Source organism: Ictidomys tridecemlineatus, chromosome Y (genome assembly GCF_052094955.1).
Source record: "Ictidomys tridecemlineatus isolate mIctTri1 chromosome Y, mIctTri1.hap1, whole genome shotgun sequence".
Lineage (NCBI taxonomy): Eukaryota > Metazoa > Chordata > Mammalia > Rodentia > Sciuridae > Ictidomys > Ictidomys tridecemlineatus.
In genome coordinates, this window is record NC_135494.1 from 24,368,403 (window position 1) to 24,390,711 (window position 22,309).

A 22,309-nucleotide genomic window follows, 5' to 3' on the forward strand; every position below is an offset into this window, starting at 1 on the left:
GCCTGCCAGCCTCCACTGCAGGAGGAGCCTGCCAGCCTCCACTGGGAGTTGCTGTCGCTGGTTCACATGGCCAGCCGGTCCTGTGTGCTGACAATAGGTGTGGAGGTCCTTTGAATGCAGACAGAGAGGAGCAGTCAGGAGTGTCTGCTGGGGACCCAAGTGGATGCAGAACTGTAAACAAATCTAAGAACTCAATGGGGCCCTGCCCAGCCCTGCAGGGGAACACAGAGCCCCCCCGCCCAAGGCAATGCAGGCAGGCAACCTGGCCCAAGGGCAGAGGATCCTTTGAGGGTCTCCAGTCTGTCCAAGAGCAGCTGATGCAGTAACTCCTGGGATGAAATAAATGGCATTGATTTCAATCCTTAACTCTTCACAGCCGTCCTCTGGATAGATGCCTTTCACAACACACAAGGGGGTCAGACCCACTCAGATCTGCCAAGGCGGAGGCTATCTGGCTCTCCATCCAACTTCTGGAGAAGAAATGCAAACAAGAATAACCCTGGCTGAGGCCTGGGTCATGTGTAGCTAGCTAGTGGTGCTGGTGGAGGATTCTGGCTCTGAAGGTCAAGGGTGCCACTGGCTGTGACTGCACATGTGTGAGGGGTGAGGGTTGGCTGGCCTCTCCGCGGTGCCAAGTAACAGGGTGGCAGATGGGAGGAGTTTGGACACTGCCCACACTCAGAGAGGCTCAAAGCTGGAGCTGGTGAACCTCCAAGAAAGGTCTGTCTCGGGTCCAAGTGTTGTTGTGGCCTCGCGGTAGAAGGGTCCTCTACCAGAAGGGGCCATGTGGGTACTCTAGTTGCCAAGACTGTTAGCACAAAAGGACCAGGCCTGATGCAAACTTCATGGGTCAGTATAGTTTTTTATTCAGGAACCGGGTGACACCTCTGATGGACCCACTTTCCTGGTGAAAAATGAGCCACTGGCCAGAGGAGGAGTGTGGGCTTATATAGGTTCAAATGAGAGGTGACTGAATTAATAAGCGTGTCAGTGTGGGCACTCAGGAATTGGGCATCTGTTTTACTGGGCAAGATGGGAGGGGGTCTGGTGTCAGCGGTCAGACCCCCTGGAATTTATCTTTTTCTGGGCCAGATAGAGGTTCTGGGGTCCCTGGTCGGTACCTGGGAAAGGATTTGTGTGGGGAACGATCGATGCTCTGGCCTCTCCCAGAGGCTGTCTGTCAGACTTGGTGGATACCTCCTCCCTGGGGCCTGTCTTGTCACTGGGAAAGGATAGTGTGTCGCCTTCTCCCTCACTCCCTCTCCTGAGCCACACTGTTTTGGGGTGTGTCATTTTCCATATCCAACAGTGATGACTCTGTTAGCCAAGCTCTTTGCTCAGCTTTATTCTCATTTCTCTAGAGAACCCAATGTCTCCTGGCCAACTCATCCCTCTTCTATTTCACAGGCCAGAGACCCCTTCTCTGGCAGTGATGAGGGCCTTCAAGATGAATCCCACCATTCCAGGGCTCCTGGATATAAACTCTAAGCCTTTCCTCACCCTCTGCTGCCGTTTTCTGAGTATAACACAGAAGATAGTTGCCTTGAACTTGAGATGCTGCAGATTCAGCTTCTGAAGATACTCTGATCTGTAGAGATTTATAAAAGTCACCAATTCTCAACATTCAAAGAATCTTCTCTAAGATTAGTGGAATCAACCCTTATTTTTCAAGAGAAGGGTTCATTTTTGACTCCCTGACATTCTTCCAGTCCTTGCTAGGTACAGCAGCCTGTAGAGATGTTGCCACCCATAATCCTCCAGTAGCCCCAGGGGTAGGAGTCATTCTAATGGATTTATGGTTTTCCCATGGATGGAAGAACATGAGGTGAGATGTTTTCTCCAGATCTCATGTGGGGGGGGGCTGGGGTTCTCTTTGTTTAGGACTTTGACTTTTTTTTTTTCTCAGAGTAGGAGGTGACCACAACTTTGTTCCCCGACCCTCTGGGTCCTAGGTTAATCATTGTTTTACTCTTAATCCTCATTTAACATAGTCCATAGCTTTTAAACAGGCTTCTTTGTCTTTTGATGTTAATCTGGAATCCTGAGGAAGATTGCCCTGAGGTGTCCATCTTCTCAGTGAGAGTCATGATTCCTAGATCCTATCTTGTCAGGCAAATTACAGGGGGAGAGTAACAGACAGCAGAATGGTTCCTTACCCATTCTGAAGAGAAAGTGCTGAATGACCCAAGAATAACCCATTGGTATTGGTAACAGTCCTTTGAAGGTATCAACCCAAGTTTCCTAAGGGCATAAACAAGGTGATTATAAAATTTATACAGCATTCAGACATGTGATAGGATAAGGGGGTGGACTGGCATTGATCCTGCGCCAGTTTGCCAATTTGGAATCTACTATATGTTGTCATCTTTCTTGCTTTATTGTCCTTTGAGATGGTTTATACTTCTCCAAAAGGATTTACTGCGTATGAAGTTTCCCAAGTTGATTAAGATTCTTTTGAATACAAGTAAGAGAATCATTACAAACTTGCTTAAGTGAAAAAGAAGACTGCACCTTAGGAGAAGAGTTGGGGAGGTGGGTTCTGGAATCCAGGTCTTGTGAGGACCAAGAACTGGGAAGGGTCTGGAGTCCAGGCATGCCTGTTTCAGGCCTCTCCGTCATTCCAGACCCATTGCCCAGCCTTTGCCTCTCTTGGTTGCCACTTCTCCCCAACTCTTCTTTGTATTCAGCTATTGCATCTACAGGCTGAGCATTCTCAATCCCAAATCCAAAAATTTTGAGTGCCAACACACCAATGCGATTGGAAGTTGCACACTGTACCTCATGTGGCAGGTAAAAATGCAGGCACACTAAACGTGCTGTATAAAATTACCTATGAATTATGTGTGTCCAGCCACACTCCAGATGGTCTCTTGCACATCCAATGCTGAATCCTTATCTCCGTTTGAGTTAAACCCTTTCCAACTCTACCATTTTTGGAATGTTCATGTATCATGAATGTGCCTGTTGATACCCCACCTCTGTGAGTTCTGTGGTTAGAGAACAGTGCTGATCAGATCTCAATTATGATATCTATGATAGCTCTCAAAACATATTCTAACTAACCCTTCATTCCTGGCATACAGAAATGGAGTTTAATTTTGTATGTTGATCTTATATCCAGCAATCTTGCTCAATTGTCATAATAATTCTAATGATAGGTTTATAGTTTGGGAAGTTTTTTATGAAGATAATTATGTTGCCTGTCAGGGAAAAAATTGTAGCTTTGTTTCTTCCTTTACTATCAATTATTTACATTAATTTTTTGTCTTCTGTCATTGAAATGGCAAGGACTTCCCGTGCAATGGTTTACAGAATTGATGGATAACAGACACCTGCATTTTATTCTTGACTTTAAAGGGAACGTGCTTAATGTTTTGTCATCAAGGATATTATTTAGTATTTAGATTTTCTTTATCATGTGTAGGAAGGTCTGTTTTAACCTTAGTTTAGGTCGAGGTATGTATATGTATGTGGGTTGGGGGTGTTGGCTTTTAAATTCAAATGTGTTTGAATTTTATGAAATTATTTATTGCATCTTTATCTTCCTTTAATCTGTTTGTGTGGTGAATGTCTATTGACAGATTTTTCTAATGTTAACAAATCTGGGTTTGGGGATACACACCACTTAGCTGTGGTATGCACGTGTGTATATTTAAAAAACTACTGATTTTGTTTGCTAATGTTTGTTCAGGTTTTTCCATCTGTGATGGAGTGATTAGCCTGTGTATTCCTTTCTAGTAATTTCATTACCTAGTTTGAATATCAAAGTTTACACCCCCACTAAATGCCCTAAGGGTGTCCCTTCTCCTGTTATCTTGGAAGGGTTTGCTTGGAACCGAATCATCTGTCCCTTGCACTTTTGGCATAAATAGCTACAAGTCCGTTCAGGCCTTTGTGGTTTCCTTCTGAGAACATTTTCAATGATTGATTCTGTTTCTTTAATGATCATAAGCTATTCAGGTTTCCTATTTCGTCCTGTGTCTGTTTTGGTAATTTATATTTTTCTGGTGATTTGTCCCTTTCTTCTTGGTTTTAAGCTATATTGGCCTTAATTCCTGCTGCATCTGGGATTTATGCCTCCTTTCCATTTCAAAAAGTGTTTATTTTTCCCATTACTTTACTCTCTGAATCTATTTTTGTGTTGTTGGTTTTTTTTTTTTTTTCAAATAATTGACTTTGGCTTTGTGATCCTCTTTGTTGCGTCTGGTTTTTCTATTCCATTGATTTTTATCTTTATTATTTATTTCCTTCTATTTTCTTTGGTTTTATTTTCCTGCTCATATTCTAATATCCTAATTTGGATGTTATTAATCTTCTCTATTTCTTTTTTTGGATAATAATAACATTTAAAGCTGTTATCTTTTAAAATACTGTTTTGGCTCTTTCAATCATGGTTTGATATATAAGATTTTCTGTCTGTTGATTCTGAGTATATTTTAGTTTCTATCGTGACTTACTTGACTCTTACATTCAGTGAATATGTCTATCAATTATGTCCCCGGCATTCCTTATTTGAGACCTGGACATAGCATTTACCCAGGACCACACATGGCAGAGCAATGTCCCAGCCAAGGCTAAGAACCACAGCCCCTGCAAGGACAGCCTTCTCAGTCACTGCTCTTGTCATTGTTGGTACAATATTTTATACTAGGTGTTCTTTTACCATTTTTGTGGAGGGGGGACGGTATGGGATTGAACCCAGGGGTTCAAACTGAACCACATCCTCATGTTTTGAGACAGGGTCTCTAATTACATAGTGCCTTGCTAAGTTGTTGAGGCTGACTTTGAACTTGTCATCCTCCTGCCTCAGCCTCCTGAGCCGCTGGGATCAGGTGTGCACCACCGCGCCCAACAAATACTGGGTTTTCCACCTAATTCCACTATCCTCAGAGAAGAGGGCCAGTGTAATACAGAGTTTTCAAAATGTATTATGATACTGGCCTTGTCGACTACCTGTCAGCTGTACAGCGAGTCTCCTTCTCTGTGGTCAATTGCTTCAGTACCCCATTTTCTAATCCCACCAAAGACCGTCTGTGCATGACTTTATGGAAACCCTTTTTCTCCCTCCTCTCACCACCTTTTTGGCCCCTAGTTCCTTCCTGCATCTTTGCAGTCATGACCCCTGCTCTGCACTGCTCTCTGGTGTGGGTCTGGGTTCCATCTGGACACGTCCTCCTTCCTGCTGGTCTTGAAAGGCTAAGCGTGAAGTGTAGAGCGTACCTGGACAGTGGCTTCTCTCAGTGCGGAAGTTCCTCTCTTTGTCTTGATTCCTTTTCACTGTTGAGGAATCAGCCATCTAACTAATGGTAACTTCATGGCCATCTACTTTTCTCCCGTTTCTTCTAAGAATTCTATGTGTTTTGGTGTTTATGGGAAATGCATGAGTACGAATCTGTTTTCACTTCTCCTATTTGGGTTCATTTGAACTTGCTGAACATGTGGCATGAAATTGTGTCACTCAACAATCTCAGAAAATTTTAGGCATTTTGAAGAAGGGCTATTCCTTCTTCGTGGTGTTTATATTGTCTCCTTCTAGGTGTATAAGCTAATACTGGTATCTGCTGCCTCTGTGGTTTGGTTCGGTTGACTGCCACTTCTTCTGGTTGTCCTTTATTTCTCTTACATTTTGTGATTGGGGTGGGGAACTTTGGTCACTGGAACTTTATTTTGGTAGCTTTTTCAGGCCAGAGAGGGTCTGTGTGTGTCTCTGTCAGGTGCCTGGAGACCATGACCCAGGCCCACTTTAAACCACCCTCGCTGCTTGGGGCTTGAGTGCCTCCTAGGAAGTCTAGATGCAGGCCCTTGAGCCCTGTGAAGGCCACCATGGTTGGGAGTTCTAAAGAGAGAGATTTTCCCCTCCATCCACATCCAGAGCTGAACCAACATATCTGCTCGAGTCTTCTTGAGTGGGCAGTGGCTTACAGCACTTTTCAGAGGACTAGGTTTGAATGGTCTCATCATATAACTGCTCACCTGGCCTCCAACATCTGGTACTGACCCTCTTCGCAGTCATATCTTTTGTTGTGAGGATTGAATCCCGGGGCTCTTTACCACTGAGCTACATTCTAATCCTTTTAATTCTTAAGTTTTGAGACAGAGTCTGACTCAGTTGCTGAGGATCTTGCTAAATTACTGAGGCTGGCCTTGAACTTGCAATATTCCTGCCTCAGCCTTAAAAGTCGATGGGATTACAGGAGTGCACCACCCTGCCTGGCTAAGCTACTCATCTTTTAAGAAATAATTTCACAAGCATATTTTTGATGGTTTCTATTGGAGAAGATTATAAATAATATCTAGACTGCCATATTGCCAGAGACATGACCCAAGCAAATCTGGCTTCCCCACTTCTGCTACCCGAACTATTTTTAAGTCACCACAGATTCCCAGTGGCTTGTTCAAAGGGCCCTTCTTGGTCTTCCTGCCTGAGCTCTGGGTAGACTCAGGAGGGTAGATTTCCTCGCTGGATGTGCCTTTCCTCTCAACACCAGGGTGCCACACTCACTGGCTTTCTTCCTAGCCTCTTCTGCTGGTTTCCCTTCACCTGGCCTCTTGAGCTTGGTATTTTCCAGAAATGGCCTTGGGTCCTCCCCTCTCTGTGCACTCACCCCATTGATGATTCTGTACCTTCCCAAGATTTTTAAATGCAGCCTACATGGCGAGACACTAGACGTCTTTTTTACATCTCCAGATTCTTGTGTTTTGTGTTCATTTCCACCAGTCCCCTGGGATGTCACCCATTCTCACACCTAATGTATATGAATGTTTGCTCCTTCCCACAGACATAGGCCTCCTCCAGGCTTCTCCACTCAGTGGACCGCACACCTCCACCTACTTGTTCCTGCAGCAATCTGTGTTTCTCACACACATCAGTCCCTCTCCGAGCCATGCACCATCTATCTGTCCCATTCTTCCTGGGTCGCCCATCTTCACACCACCAGCTGGTCAAACTCTCTCCTTCTCTCCTGCTTCCTATGGTCTCTTCCATTCAGCAGCTGGAGTCATCTTTGAAAACCACAAGCCATCTTCTTCCAAAGCTTAGCATTTATTTTTGACTTTACACTGCACATAAGCTAACGTAAAAGAAATCCCCAAGATGGCGCCTGAGGCCCAGCTGATCTGGCCCCTGTCTGCCTCCCCAGCCTTATCCTAGGCCACTGTCTCTCTAGTCCTAGGCATTCTGCAGTCCTCCATGGCCTCAGGGTGTCACACCTGCTTCTCTGTCTCCTGAGTGTCCTCCACTGCTCGACTGACATCTCTCCTCCGAGGTTCCGGATGACATAGCCCTTCAGAAACCCTCTCTGGCATCCAAATCAGAGAAGGTCTCTTTCTCTATGTTTCTCACAGATAACTCCCACTTTCCCTTTCTAGACTTTGGCACACATTTTAAATTACCCATTTTATTCGTCTACCTCACAAATACCCGTCTCTCTCACGAGGACAGGACCATGTCTGTGGTCATGTCTGTGGTTCACCATGAGTAGCCTGGGACACAGGGAGCTTTGGTATGTGTTTGGTGACAGGAGCCAGGAAGGAACTCCCTCTCACCACTCTCTCCAGTTTATTTGTCCTGAAAGTCACCTCAGAGCATGCCGGGCAGGGTGGGGCAGTGGTCGGCCCTTTTGCTGACTGCATTTTGCTCTCAGCCCAGGCCTGAGCTGTCATAGGGAGGGTGGCAGGTGCCTTCCTACACCTACCTGTTCTCAAAGATGGGCTCCCGTGACGGGGATGGTGCAGGTGCTGAGGCATGTCACCAAAACAGCTCTAAGGCACAGTCCCTGTGCATGGCAGGTCAGCCTCTTATGTTTTTAGTTGGCTCTCCCCTAATGAATAAATGAGATTGATTTCATCTGTTTCTCCTTCTTCAAATTAACAAAATTTACCCTCAATTTGTTTAAAGAGCGGAAAGAGAACCTGTTTCTAATTTGTTCTGATACATTTATTAAATGCAATCATCCATTAAAAAAAACTTAAAGATGCTAAAAACAGCAGGAAAACATTAAACTTTCAGCAGATGAAGTTTGAATCATAAAGTATGTGTCACGGGGCTCCCTCTGAAATGAGACGCAACCTTGGTGACACTTGCAATTAGTCATAAGGGGCTAGATGGAACCCAGAAGGTGGGCAGGGTGGGCGTTGCCAGGGCTCTCTCTTCCAGGAGTCAGGATTCGGGCGGATAACCTCCTGAGGACTCAGGTGGCTTTTGGGACATGGGTTTAGAGTTCCCTCTGTCTGTCCCACGTTTCCTTCTTTCTTCCTTTCTTATTTTATTAAGAGGGAAGGAAGCTAGTGGAAAAATGTTACTCACTTTTTTGGAGGATGAAACCTTTTTATTCCCTGAATCCCTTCTCCTTCCCACCCTCCCCTGCCAATCCCACCATGAATAAGCAAATGTCCCCAGCCAGGAGCCCGGTGTACAGAGGGAAAGGTCCCTCTCTAATGAAGAGGATGGGACCAAAGTGTGAGTAGGGCTGGTTTCTTTGGAGACGGCTCTCCCGGGCTTGTAGACTGCTCTTTTCACTGGGGGTCTCCACACGGTCACCCTGTGTAGGTGTCTGTGTCCAAACAGGCTCTTCCTATAAGGACTCTAGTCACATTCGCTGAGCATCACCCTACCTCTTTAAAGACCCTTTCTCCAAACACAGTCACATCCTGAGGTACTGGGGTTAGGACTCCAGCACATGGACTATAGGAGGGAGATAGGTTAGTCCATGTGTGCGCGTGCACACCACACACACACACACACACACACACACACACACACACACACTTGTGTATGGATTTCCTGTGCTGTTTTTGTGGGTGTACCCAAAGTATATTTTCACTTATAACTTTAGATATGCCCAGGGCAATATTTTCAGGCCTTGCACTGGAAAGATTCTCAACAGAGACACAGGGCGAGAGCCCACTCCCAAGAAGCCTTCTACATCAGGCCCTGGAGACAGTGAGCAGAGTCCATCAGAGCCGAAGCAGCCATGACTCTCTGGAGTCCCTCGTGCCACAGAGAGCACAGCCTCAGCTGAGAGGGGCTCTGGGAGACCCCAGCCCTCCAGCTCGCATTCATCAGCGGCTCCAAGGGCACATGGGGGCTGAGAACCTGGCTGACATGGCGGCCTCCCTGCCGCATGGGCGTGTGTGTGTGTGTGTGTGTGTGTGTGCGCGCGCACTGCAGTCTGGCTGAGCACAAATAACCTAGCCACCACAAAGCCTTGTAGGTTCAAACAGCAACTCTTTATTTCCGAACTCTCACCGGCACTCTACACACACTTCCCAGGAACACACTCCCTCCACCAGGCTCTGTGTGCCGGAACCCCTGGGAGAACTCAATGGGAACTCCAAAGTAGCGGGCGCCCGAGGCAGCAGGATCTGCTTTATTCCCGCCCCCCCCAGGATCCGCCCTAATCCAGGAGCTGCCCTAATCCTGGAGCTGGGTCACCTTTCAACCATTCCCTCTAGCAAAATGCCAGGCGTCATTCAGATTAAACTGTGGCTCTCAACATCTCCCCACTTCTGTTTAATTAAACACCAAGCATGTGGCTTAGGGACCGTGCCTGTCTTAGGTTGTCCAATACTACATATGGTCCTTACCCGTCATCAGATGAGCTGACCTCAAGGTGTCGGCCTCCTGTCTTAGGTTGGTACCATTGCAGTTGGATCTTACCCATCACTGACTACCAGTCCAGCATACAGCCATACTTGTGGATAGGCCTTTGCACCAGTAGGGGGGTGAGGTTCTTAGCATCACCTCTGTGGGCACCCAAATTTGGCCTTTGCACCAGTGTGTGGGGGGGTGAAGTTCTTTGCCTCACCTCTGTTGGCGCCCAAATTTCAGACCATCACAAGCAGAAAGGGAGGAGGTGCCCAGCCCTGCATGGGCCTTTTGTCACTCCAGTTAAAGTGAGATAATTAGGAGACTTATAAAAATTAGAACCCCCAGTGGGAAGTGAGGGAGGCTCACAGATGGAGGAAAAATCCTACCCCAGGACAGAAGTAGGATGGGGCACATGAGATACTTTTCTGGAAAGTACCATGGAAAGAGCATGCCCTTTGGCATTCTGGAACACACCTGAGAGGAGAAAACATGGCACTGGGCATCATGGAGGGGTCATCAGCTCTGTGCAGGACTGAACCTGCCCTGCCCTTGGGCTAATGGGTCTCTTCCACCTGCAGTAAGAATGGACTTGGTCTTGTACTCTCCCCACAGTGGGACTACCCTGGCCAATGTGGCCTTCTTTGGGCAAATGAGACTCTTGCTGTAGTCTATTCCCACCAAAACTCATGTTGAAGTTTAATCCTCAGAGTGGGACATTGAAAGAGAATAGAAACTTAATCCCTTGTGGGGTCTTTGCAAGGTAATTAAACAAGGCCATATGGGTGGGGCCAATGGGATATTGTAAGAGGAGGAGGAACTTGAGAAAGCCTGCTATGTGTGACCATGTGATGCGCTGAGCCTTCTTGGGACTCTGCAGAGAGTTCCTACCAGCCAGAAGGACCTCACCAGACATGGCTACCCAATATTGGACTTCTCAGCCTTCAGAACTATGAGCTAAATAATTTTTTCTCCTTATAAATTATCTAGCCTGTGGTATTCAGTCATAGCCACAGAAAACAGATGAAGTCACTCCTGAGTAAAGTGCAGGTCTCTGGCAGAAAGGGTTTCAGGAAAGAGCTGGGCAAATCTCCAACACTTGCTTGAAGGAACAAGGACAGTACCTTTGGTCTGACTTGAGGCTTCAGACATGGTTTCAGCCCTTTCTCTTCTGAGCCAGAGACTCTAGCCCTGCAGTACACTCTTGCTTTCTCCTCTTCTCCCTTCCTCCACCCTCCTCTAGAAAGACTGATTGCTGCTTGTGGCTTTTGGTCCTTGGGAGTAATGGCCCTTCCCATGTGGGCTAAGAAGAGGTTCACTTCCTGGAGGTTCACTTCCAGGTGGTGGAGCAAGATGGCAACTGTCTTTGTAGGCAGATACCCTCATAGGAGCTGTGGAAGCCAGGTGAAGAATCAGAGCACTTGGTTCTGACATAACAAGAAAGGATAAATGAGGGGGTAGGAAAAGAGAAGTTTTGTGTTGCTCAATCACCCTTCTCCCAACCTTAGGAAGCATAGTGTGGAGAGAGACAAGTGAGCCTGGGACATGGCCTTGGAATCCACACCATGCCTGCCACAGGAGCACTCGGCCCCGAGAAGAACCTCAGCCCTGTTCCCAGGCCAGAACCAGAATGGAGGCTCCAGATCCACTCTGGTGACAGAGAGGAACCCCCAATCCCAGAGAGGTGGGCTCCGGTTCTAGCCTACACCACTCCTGGCTGATCATAGTGACCTCAGGCCCTGCATAAACTTCAGCAGCAGAAGTTGCATGCTTGTGTCCCGGGAAGACCACGTCCCACCTCACTGACATCGGTGGCTCTGGGTTTAGGTAGGACCCAGTGCCACCCTCTCCTTGGCAATCATGGGTTTCCAGCTGCAGTGTTCTCAGTTTAGGGCACTTCCGAGTGCTACGATAGCTGAAGTGGTCACAGGCTTAGGGACTCTGCTAGTGACCTGCTCTGAATATCTGGACAGGCTTTATTATTGAAATACACTTCCTAACAAAGCCGGACTGCAAAGATTGAACTCAATGTGCAAATGCTGACTAGTGGTCACAGGATTAAGATCAATCACGATCCAACACTTGGAAAGCTGAGGCAGGAAGATCATGTCTTCGTCAGCTTTTCATTGCTGTGACAAAAATACCTGAAAAGACAACTTAGAGCCAGACATGATGGTGCACACCTGTAATTCCAGCAACTCGGGGAGCTGAGGCAGGAGGATCATGAGTTCAAAGCCAGCTTTAGCAACTTAGTGAGACCCTGTTTTAAAATAAAAAATAAAAAAGGGCTGGGAATGTTGCTCAGTGGTTAAACACCCCTGGGTTCAATCCCTGGTTAAAAGAAGAAGAAGAAGTTGGAGGAGGAAGTTTATTTTGGTCTCAGTGGTTTGCTCTGGGCCCAAGGTGAGGCAGAACATCATAGCATAAGGGTGTGGCAGAAGAAAGCCACACAGCTCAGGACAACAAGGAAGCAGAGAGAAGGAGAGCACAAAGAGCCAGGGACAGGGACAGGATATATAATCCCCAAGGGCATGCCCCCAGTGACCTCTTCCTCCAGCCACACCCCACCTGCCCACAGTTATCACTTAGCACAGTAATCCATTAAATGGATTAATCCACTGACTAGGTTATGGATTACATCATCTAATCATTTCATCTCTGATCACTGCTCCATTGTCTCCTGAGCTTTTGGGGGACATTGCATTTTCAGATCACTTGACTCCATGAGTTTAAGATCAGCCTGGGCAGCATAGTGAGGCCCTATCTAGGAAGACAGAGAGGAAGGAGGGCTCTCCTCCATAACTAGAAAACAACCCACAAAATGGCATTAGCAAACACATATACTGTGTAAACAGATAAGTAAATGTATTTATGTGTGAGTGTTTATATAGATACATATATGTGTGTTAGTGTATCTATGGAGCTGTAGTAACCCCAACAGCATGCTACTGGCATCAAAGTAGATATGAAGACCAGCGAAATAGAAGGAGGACACAGGGACAAGGCCACATACTTACAACCATCCATTAATTGACACAGGTACCAAAAATATTATGTTGAAGAAAAGATCAATGTTGCTGAGAAAACTGGATATCCATATATAAAAGAATTAGATCTTTTTCACCCTACATAAAAGCCAAATCAAAACGGATCAGACTTAGGAATTAGACTAGAAACTATGCAACTGCTAAAAGAAAACATGAAGTCAATATTTCATCATATTGGTATAGGCATCACTTCCTCAACAAGACTCCCAAAACCCAAGAAAAAAACCCCAAGAATCAATAAGTGGGATGGCATCAAATTAAAAGGCTTCTGCCTGGCCAAGGAAGCAATTAGGAGTGTAAAAAGAAGAGCCTACAGATAAAAAAACAAACAAATAAACAAATCAGAGATGAAGAAGGAAACATTGTGACTAATAGAATACAACGATCACAAGAGATTATTATGAACAGTTAAGTGTCAGCAAATTAGAAAAACCTAAAAGAAATGGATGAACTCCTAAGCACATACAACCTCACAAAACAGAGCCATGAAGAAACAGAAAACCTACACAGACTGATAAGGAGTAAGGAGACTGCATTGGTAATCAAATGTCTCCCATAAAGAAAAGCCCAGGATTTGATAGCTTCACCGCTGGATTTGTCCAGACAATTAAAGAAGAAGAAATGCCAATTGCTTTTTAAAATTTTCCAAGAAGAAAAAAAAATAAATAAAAATAAAAAAGGAAAGAAATTGTTTCAAACTTATTCTAGGGAGCCAACATAATCCCAACACTAAAACCAGACAAGACCCTGCGCATGCACATGTGTGCACACACACACACCCACCCACAGACACACACACACACACAGAATTACAAGTCAATGTACCTGATGTATTAGGATGCAAAAACCCTTAACAAAATGCTACTAAACCAACTTTAACAGCACATTTAAAACATTATTCACCATGACCAAGTGTAATTCATGACAGGGACACAGGAATAGTTCAATATAGGCAAACAATGTGGCACATCACATTATAATTCTGTTAAAATAATAAAAAATATAATCATTGCTCTAGTCGCAGAAAAATATTTGCCAAAATTTAACATCTCTTCTCAACAAAAACTCAACGAATAAGTACAGAAAGAATGTATCAACACAATAAAGGCCATATGACAAACCCACAGTTAACATTACACTGAATGGGAAAAGTTGAAAAGTTTTCCTCTAAAATCTTCCAAGATGCCCATTTTTACCACTTCTATTCAGCATAGACGAGAAGCCTTAGCCAGAGCAATTGGCAAGACAAAGAAATAAAGGGCATGCAAATTGGGAAGAAGGAAGTTAAATTGTTCCTGTTTGTAGATGACATATTCTTACATGTAGAAAATCCTTAAGACTTCACTAAAAAAAAAAAAACTATTATAATTCATAAATGAGCTCAGTAGAGTTACAGGAGACAAAATCAGCATACAAAACCAGTATCATTTCCATATGTTAAAAGTGAACTATCTGAAAAAGAAAATTTCATTTACAATAGTTTAAAAAATCCCTAAAAATAAATTGAACCAAAGAGATGAAAAGCTTCTGTGATGAAAACTGTAAAGCATTGATGAAAGCAATTGAGGAAGATTCCAAAAGATGGAAAGATATCTTGTGTTCTGGAGTTGAAAGAATTAATATTGTTAAAATGATCATACACTTCCCAAAGGGATCTACAGATTAAATGCAATATGTATCAGAATTCCAACATCATTCTTCACAGAAATAGACAAAGCAATCTGAAATTCGTATGGAACTGCAAAAGACCTTGACTAGTCAGAGCAATCTTAGCCAAAAGAAGTAACACTGGATACATGTCAGTACAGGACTTGAAACGACATTGCAAATCTATAATGACCAAAACAGCAGGATTCTGACATAAAAACAGACATGGACCAGTGACTTGGAACAGAGAGTCCAGAAGTAAATCCACACACTTACAGCCAACTGATTTTCAACAAAGGTGCCAAAAGCACACATTTGAGAAAACACAATCTACTCAGTAAATGGTAGTGGGAAAGCTGAGTGTTCACATTCAGAACAATAAAATTAGACCCTATCTCTCACCATGTAAAAATTGGTTACAATTGATTAAAAACTTAAAGCTACAAGAAGAAAGTGAGAAATACATTAATATCTTGATCCACAATGGCCTGCCAGGCTGTCCCTTCTCTGGGCTCCTTCTGCAGTGCTGGTTTGTGAACCCTTGTGGAGGTCTCCTCTGACTGTATCTCTATGCTCTGTCATGTCCTCCTCCTCCTGGAACAGTCTATGGCTCCCTTCCACTCAGAGCTGCTCAGTTGTTTCTGCTCCATCCCCTTCTTCCTCCTCAACCCTGACAACTCCTGTTTCCATCTTGTACTTCCAATTTCTAACCTAAGCCCTTTTGTTGGGGTTATTCTTTCTTAGGCAATCATTTACCTCTACACTGTGAGGTTGGATGCTGATTTATTTATTTTCCTTTTGTTTTTGTTTTCTAGGATTTTTTTGGACACTGCTTATGTATTGTTATTTTTAGAAATAATAATTTTTTAAAACCTTCCTGTTTAATTAAAAAAATGACAGCCTGGCATGGTGGCCCATACCTATAATCCCAGCAATTCAGGAGGCTGAGGCAGGAGGATCACAAGTTCAAGGGCAAACTCAGCAACTTAGTGAGGCCCTAAGCAATATAGCAAGACCCTGTCTCAAATCAAAAAATAAAAAGGGCTGGGGATTTGGTTCAGTGCCTCTGGGTTTAATCCCTAGTACCCTACCCCAAATGACAGATTCTCTCTCTCTCTCTCTCTCTCTCTCTCTCTCTCTCTCTCTCTCACACACACACACACACACACACACACACACACACACACACACACTTTTTATAGTCACTTGTCCCCAAAGAATGTGAGGCTCAGAATTAGAATTGAAGTCTCTCGGGAAGAGGGTTACGAGTCCCCATTCAGGAGCTTCTCACAGCCTTGAGCTTCCTCTAAATTCTTACACACACTCACCCAAACCACAGAGTCCTGGACTTTCTGAGCCTGGTTAGTTTCTAAAGGAGTCACCACAGATGTCCCAGGATTTAGACTTCAGTGAGGCTGGGCCTTCTGGGCCTATTCTTTTTTGGGGAGAGGGCAATACTCAGGATTGGACCCAGGGATTCTTAACAACTGAGCCACCTCCCCAGTCCTTTTTATTTTTGATTTCTATTAGATCTCACCAAGGTGCTGAGGGCCTCCCTAAGTTGCTGAGGCTGGCTTTGAACTTGCAACCCTCCTGCCTTAGCACTCTGAGATGCTGGGATGACAGGCATGCACCACCATGCCTGGCCTTCTGGGCCTATTTTAAGAAAATTAGATGGTAAACACATCCTTGGCAATTTTGGGAGATTGAAGCCACGTGCCACCCACTGCCACTGCTGCCTCACACATATGGGAGTTTGGTTTTCTCTGCTAGCTATTGCATTTCCATTTGCCTGAAAGCTCTCTGAGGGTCTTCATCCTGTTGCCTCAGCTCCCAAGAGCCACAGAGTCCAGAATCTTCCCCCAGTCTTTCTTGACCTTTGAACTAGTCAAGGGTTTCACAGTGGAGTTCTGTTGAGGGGGAAAAATAAACTATGTGGCCTTGAAGACCTGGTAGGAGACAAACTGTGCCCCAGGCTGTCAGGGCCGGTCTTCTTCTAGCCTGTGGGTGGGGGCTGGTTCTGCCGTCCTTTGACGAGAGTGTTCCTTCAGTCATTTTGAAACCCTGGTCACCTGGTTTCCTGGGCAGTGATAGATAATGACCAGAAGAACCTGCTGCCCTTTCCTGCATGGGGGACAGAGGAGCAACACCCATTGTTTCTTCAACATTATGATGTGGAGTGTTAGCAGCTGTGATTCTTAGTGTAACTACCACTTCTCGGCTCTGAGGTGTTGGACTTAGTGCTCCTCTTTTTCCACAGGGGAACTTGAAAGATGATTCTAGAACATTCCAGCACCTCTTCTGAACCTTACTTTCTTCATCTGGAAAGTGGGGGTGACATCCCTTTCACAGGGCTGCTTTGAGGATGGAGAGGAGGAGATGAAGTGAATGAGCCCCCCACCCTGCATGGGATGTGAGGGGACTCTGGCCTTGGGGTGGGCACAGGAGGCAGGAGGATGTGCAGTTGGAACCTGATTTCTTGTGGTTTCCTGGTGAGGGGAGGAGCCCTTGGCTGTGGAGGGCAGGTAGGGAGGGGGAGGTAGAGCTTCTCCAGGTTGGAGTCTTACTGATTATTTATAGAATCGGCTTAACCTCATGAAAACAATGAAGAATTCTGGTGGCCTTCTGAAGACTCCTCTGCTTCTGTCACTACAGGTGGTTTATACTGTCCAGTTGTGATGCTGAGGAGCATAAAGGAAGGGCCAGGCCCTAGAGGGTTTTCCTCATGGCAGGCAGCAGGGCTGATCCTCACAGATTTTCAGGGATCTGAGGGCAGCAGGACCCTGGAAGTTCAGGCTTCCGTAACTCCTGTGCCCATTTTCAGCAACAAAGCAGGTCCCCCAGGCAGTAGGTCCCTGAGGCTCAGATATATGAACTGCCCTGTGAGCACCCTTCTGTGAGTTTCTGTATCCTCTGTGGCTGGACAATTTTAATAGGGGTGAAATTTGACATTCTTTTTTTTTTTTTTTGCTTTTATTTTATTTTATTTTTTATTGGTTGTTCAGAACATTATAAAGCTCTTGACATATCATATTTCATACATTTGATTCAAGTGAGTTATGAACTCCCCTTTTTACCCCATATACAGATTGCAGAATCACATCGGTTACACATCCACGTTTTTACATATTGCCATACTAGTGACTGTTGCATTCTGCTATCTTTCCTATCCTCTACTATCCCCCCTCCCCTCCCCTCCCATCTTCTCTCTCTACCCTATCTACTGTAATTAATTTCTCTCCCTTGTTTTTTTCCCTTTTCCCTCACTTCCTCTTATATGTAATTTTGTATAACAATGAGGGTCTCCTTCCATTTCCATGCAATTTCCCTGCTCTCTCCCTTTCCCTCCCACCTCTCCTCCCTGTTTAATGTTAATCTTTTTCTCATGCTCTTCTTCCCTGCTCTGTTCTTATTGCTCTCCTTATATCAAAGAAGACATTTGGCATTTGTTTTTTAGGGATTGGCTAGCTTCACTTAGCATAATCTGCTCTAATGCCATCCATTTCTCTGCAAATGCCATGATTTTGTAATTTTTTTAGTGCTGAGTAATACTCCATTGTGTATAAATGCCACATTTTTTAATCCATTCATCTATTGAAGGGCATCTAGATTGGTTCCACAGTCTTGCTATTGTGAATTGTGCTGCTATGAACATTGATGTAGCAGTGTCCCTGTAGCATGCTCTTTTTAGGTCTTTAGGGAATAGACCGAGAAGGGGAATAGCTGGGTCAAATGGTGGTTCCATTCCCAGCTTTCCAAGAAATCTCCATACTGCTTTCCAAATTGGCTGCACCAATTTGCAGTCCCACCAACAATGAACAAGTGTACCCTTTTCCCCACATCCTCGCCAGCACTAGTTGTTGTTTGACTTCAGAATGGCTGCCAATCTTACTGGAGTGAGATGGTATCTTAGGGTGGTTTTGATTTGCATTTCTCTGACTGGTAGAGATGGTGAGCATTTTTTCATGTACTTGTTGATGGATTGTATGTCCTCCTCTGAGAAGTGTCTGTTCAGGTCCTTGGCCCATTTGTTGATAGGGTTATTTGTTTCCTTATTTAATTTTTTGGGTTCTTTGTATACTCTGCATATTAGGGCTCTATCTGAAGTGTGAGGAGTAAAGATTTGTTCCCATGATGTAGGCTCCCTATTTACCTCTCTTATTGTTTCTCTTGCTGAGAAAAAACTTTTTAGTTTGAGTAATTCAGAGCCACTGTGCTACCTGAAGATAGATGCTCCTGGGAGAAGTAACGGGACAATCACTGCTGATCTGATGGTGTTTTATGGAAGCAGATCTGGACATTGGGCAAGGCTCTGGAGATTTTGGGGGGGAGAACACCAAGCTAAAGGAGAGTGGAGAGGCTGGGAGGGGGGCAGAGACAAGCTTGGCTTCCTTCACCATTCGCCTGGGCCTAACACTGTGTTCTCTTGAGTGGGCAGTTCTTTGTGTGAGGAAACACTTAATACTTTGAAAATGAGCAGTGGGCTGCTGCCATTGCAGTAAGGATCTCAGGAAGTTAAAAAAGAACAACTAGCCACAGTGAAAGTTTATGGTGCAGAATAGTTTAATGATGTCACCATGCAGAGTGGCAATTTAAGATTTTTATGTGGCCTCCCAAGAATTTTTGTTGGTCTATTTGCCAACTTTTAGAAAGTTGTATGTCACATGTGGGGGGTGCTATTTGCCTGTATATGGTAGGGTATAATTACTGATACCTTGCTATGTATTAGAATTCATAGTATTTGGAAGAGAGAGAAATATCAGTATCCCTTATTGAGATTCTTTTGAAAAATATGACATGATAATTTTAAAATGTTTTTTACTATAGATGAAGACAATATGCAAAATAGTATTTGTGAATCAAAGTTAATGTGATGGATCAAAATTCTTACAGTGATTATCATGATTAGAAAAAATATGGCTATTTTATTACTTTCAACTTTCTTCATTTTTCCCCCCAAAGGAGATCAGTAGAGTGGAGGAAGGGGACAAGGGGGAGGCAGGAGGGAAGGGAGAGAGGGAGGAAATGCTGGGGATAATGTTAGTCAAATCACGTTGTTATATTGTGTGCGTGTGCAAATGTGTGACAATGAATCCCACTGTTATGTAAAACTATAATGCACCAATAAAAATATAGAAAAATTAATTTTCTGCATTTTTAATTTCAAAGAAAGTGTTAATCCTGTATAATTATGGGATTGCAAATTTAAAATGTGTTTCTTATTTTCTTTATTTCTTCTGCAATAGGGCTACACGATGGAAAACCGAATCTCAGACTTGAAGTGTGATGCAGATGTGTTTGTAACTTTCGAAGGCGACAATGTTGTCATGCTTCAGGTAAGGTTCAGGAAATGTTTATTCATTTTAAACAGCATAATTTTGAAGTTCAAGAGTTATCCAGCAATCTGTAGTGCTTCACATGTTTTATCTTCATCTGATGTCTTTATTTAATTGGCAGGTGTTTTCCTGTTAGGTACTTGATGTTTGCAGTAGCTGAACAGTGGATTAGATCATTGCTCTCAGCTTATCTTCAATGTTGAATTATATTTTTTGGTTTCAGAGAACTACTCATATGTATTAAGTCAGATTTTTCTACTAAGAAGGCTCTTCCAAAGGAATATGGAAGCCCTCAAAGATGAACAGGAAAAGGACGTAAGATATCAAATTACAAAAGGAGGGGACCGAACAGCCTCACTAGTGATGAAAGAAATGTATCTTAGGAAAAATTGCAACACTGTTTTCTTTTCTCTGTCATATTGACTCATCCTCAAAAGCATATTGAAGCCCCATTGTTGGTGAGAGCACAAGGGGTCTCCTTGCATGTTGCTATTGGGCTGGGTATAATTTTACTCCTGGGACTCCACCCTAAAGTAATAATCCTAAATACAGCAAGACTTTAGGTACATTCTCACCAGTACATTATTTATGACAGCAATAATGTTAGAATCCGAATTTTCAACAATAGCAAAGTGATTTTATAAATCATGTTTCTGACCACTCAGTGGGGAGTTCTATAGCCTTTAAAATTGAACTGTTTGTAACAGAAATTAAAAACTTATGGTACATAAAATGATATAAAATAGTACATGGAATGTGATCAAAACTTTGTGTTTTTAAACAAGAAGAATGGGGACTTCTGGTCCACCAAGATGGACTAGCCCCATCCCTCGCATCTTCCCTCTCAACCATTAGAAGATCTGCATGTAAAACAGCAAACCAGCAGGGAGACTGAAAGGGAACAGGGAGACAGCAGCTTCCAGGGTACTTCAGAATCTGAGGAATGGAGAGATAATAATTGATTTGGGTTTCCTTGTTGCCTCCCATATATCCCAGTCAGGGTACATATCTCCTGGATTTTTAACAAGTGCCAACAAAATATACTCTAAGAGGAAGCCTGCTCCCCCTAGCTGAAGGACCAGGAAGATGGAGGCCTACTAGAAAATCATGTTGGCAATATCCACTGGACATCAGTTAGATAGAAGAAAAAAACCTAACTACTTTCCCAATCCTACCCTTCCAACAATTTCAGCAGGTCCAGCTGGGAGCTGATCTTCTGTCTCACCCCCGACCCAACAAAGTCAGCAGAACCAGGTGGTAGCAATCCTGTTTCTCCACGCGGTGGTGTTGGTGGGTCTGAGTAGGGAGCTAATCTTCCTTCTTGCTCCTGGTGGCAGCAGGAAATGTTCAGCCTCTACCATCATGGAGTATCAGCAGGACTTTCTGGTGAACCAAGTTTTTACATCCACCATTCAGGCGATATAAGGTGGAACTAGTCACCATTATGCTTCAACTGCCCACCCTGGTATCAGGCAGGGTCCAGTGGAGAGCAGAGTCCCAACCTCTACCTGACATCTTAGACTGAACCAGGAATAATAGGGGGTAGTTGACAGTTTATATTCTCTCCCTCCCTGGTGGTAGTTGGCCCACCAAGGAGCTGACACCCCATAAAATACAGCAATAAGAATCCAAACAAGGTAGTGTGACCAGAGTTGGTGGATATTGTCATCTCTTCCCTCTCATCCTTCCCAGGCCCCAAAGGGGTCACATGAGAAGCTGAGCCACAATCTCACTTGACATCGATAGAATGAAGTGATTTTCTTTCCCCTCCGGGCTTCAGCAGAAGCCTCTCTCCTCACCCAGCCTTAACAAGGCATAATGGGGTGGTGGGAGATGGCAGTAACTGGCATTCTGACTCCTCCCTCCCACCCACCTGTATCATCAGGGCCAAGTGTGGGCTGAATTGTCAGCTACATGCAGACAGGGCGAGTTCCTGCTCTGCTTTTGCCAGGGCGCTGTTGGAGAGAGACAGTAGAAAGATGGACATTCTACTAACCCAAGATTGAATAGAATTTCATAATGCAGTATGCAAAGAGCCTGATGTAATTTTAAAAACTCACCTGTCATTACAAATAATCAGGAAATTTACAACTTAAATGAGAAAACCAACAGATACTGACATGGAGAAAAATCAGATCTTGGAATTATAAGACAAGAATTTTAAAGTCCCTATGATAGAAGTGCTCAGGTGATAATAACATATGCATCCGAAACAAATAGAAACAACAGAAAAATATCAACAGAAATATAGGATAGTTGAAAGGGGGGCCAAATACAAATTATAGAATTGAAAAATAAAATAACTGAAATAATAAGTTTGTAGAATGACCCCAGAAATAGAGTAGAGAAGACAGAGAATGGAATCCATGAACTTGAGAGAAGATCAATAGAATTTACCCAATCCAAATAACAGAGAACTTAGAAATGAACAGGGTCTTAGGGACCTGTATAACTATAGCAAAAGAACTAGCATTTGGTGGTTCCATTCTCAATCTTTTGAGGTATCTCCATGCTGCTTTCCAAAGCAATTGTACCAATCTGCAATCCCACCAGCAATGTTTAAGTGTACCTTTTCCCCCAAATCCTCACCAACATTTATTATTATTTGTATTCTTTACGATCATCATTCTGACTTGAGTGAGATAAAATCTCAGTATAGTTTCAATTTGCATTTCCCTGATTGCTAAAGATGT

The 22,309-nt window shown here is 44.0% G+C and overlaps 1 pseudogene across 1 annotated transcript in view; it reads left to right on the forward strand.

Annotated features, from left to right (window-relative positions):
- LOC144371895 (acyl-coenzyme A oxidase-like protein) overlaps positions 1 to 22,309 on the forward strand; it is a 275,541-nt pseudogene that overhangs the window by 150,325 nt on the left and 102,907 nt on the right. The window contains exon 13 of the transcript XR_013431978.1: positions 19,527 to 19,616. The product of XR_013431978.1 is annotated as an acyl-coenzyme A oxidase-like protein (transcript). The remainder of the gene's footprint in view (positions 1 to 19,526; positions 19,617 to 22,309) is intronic.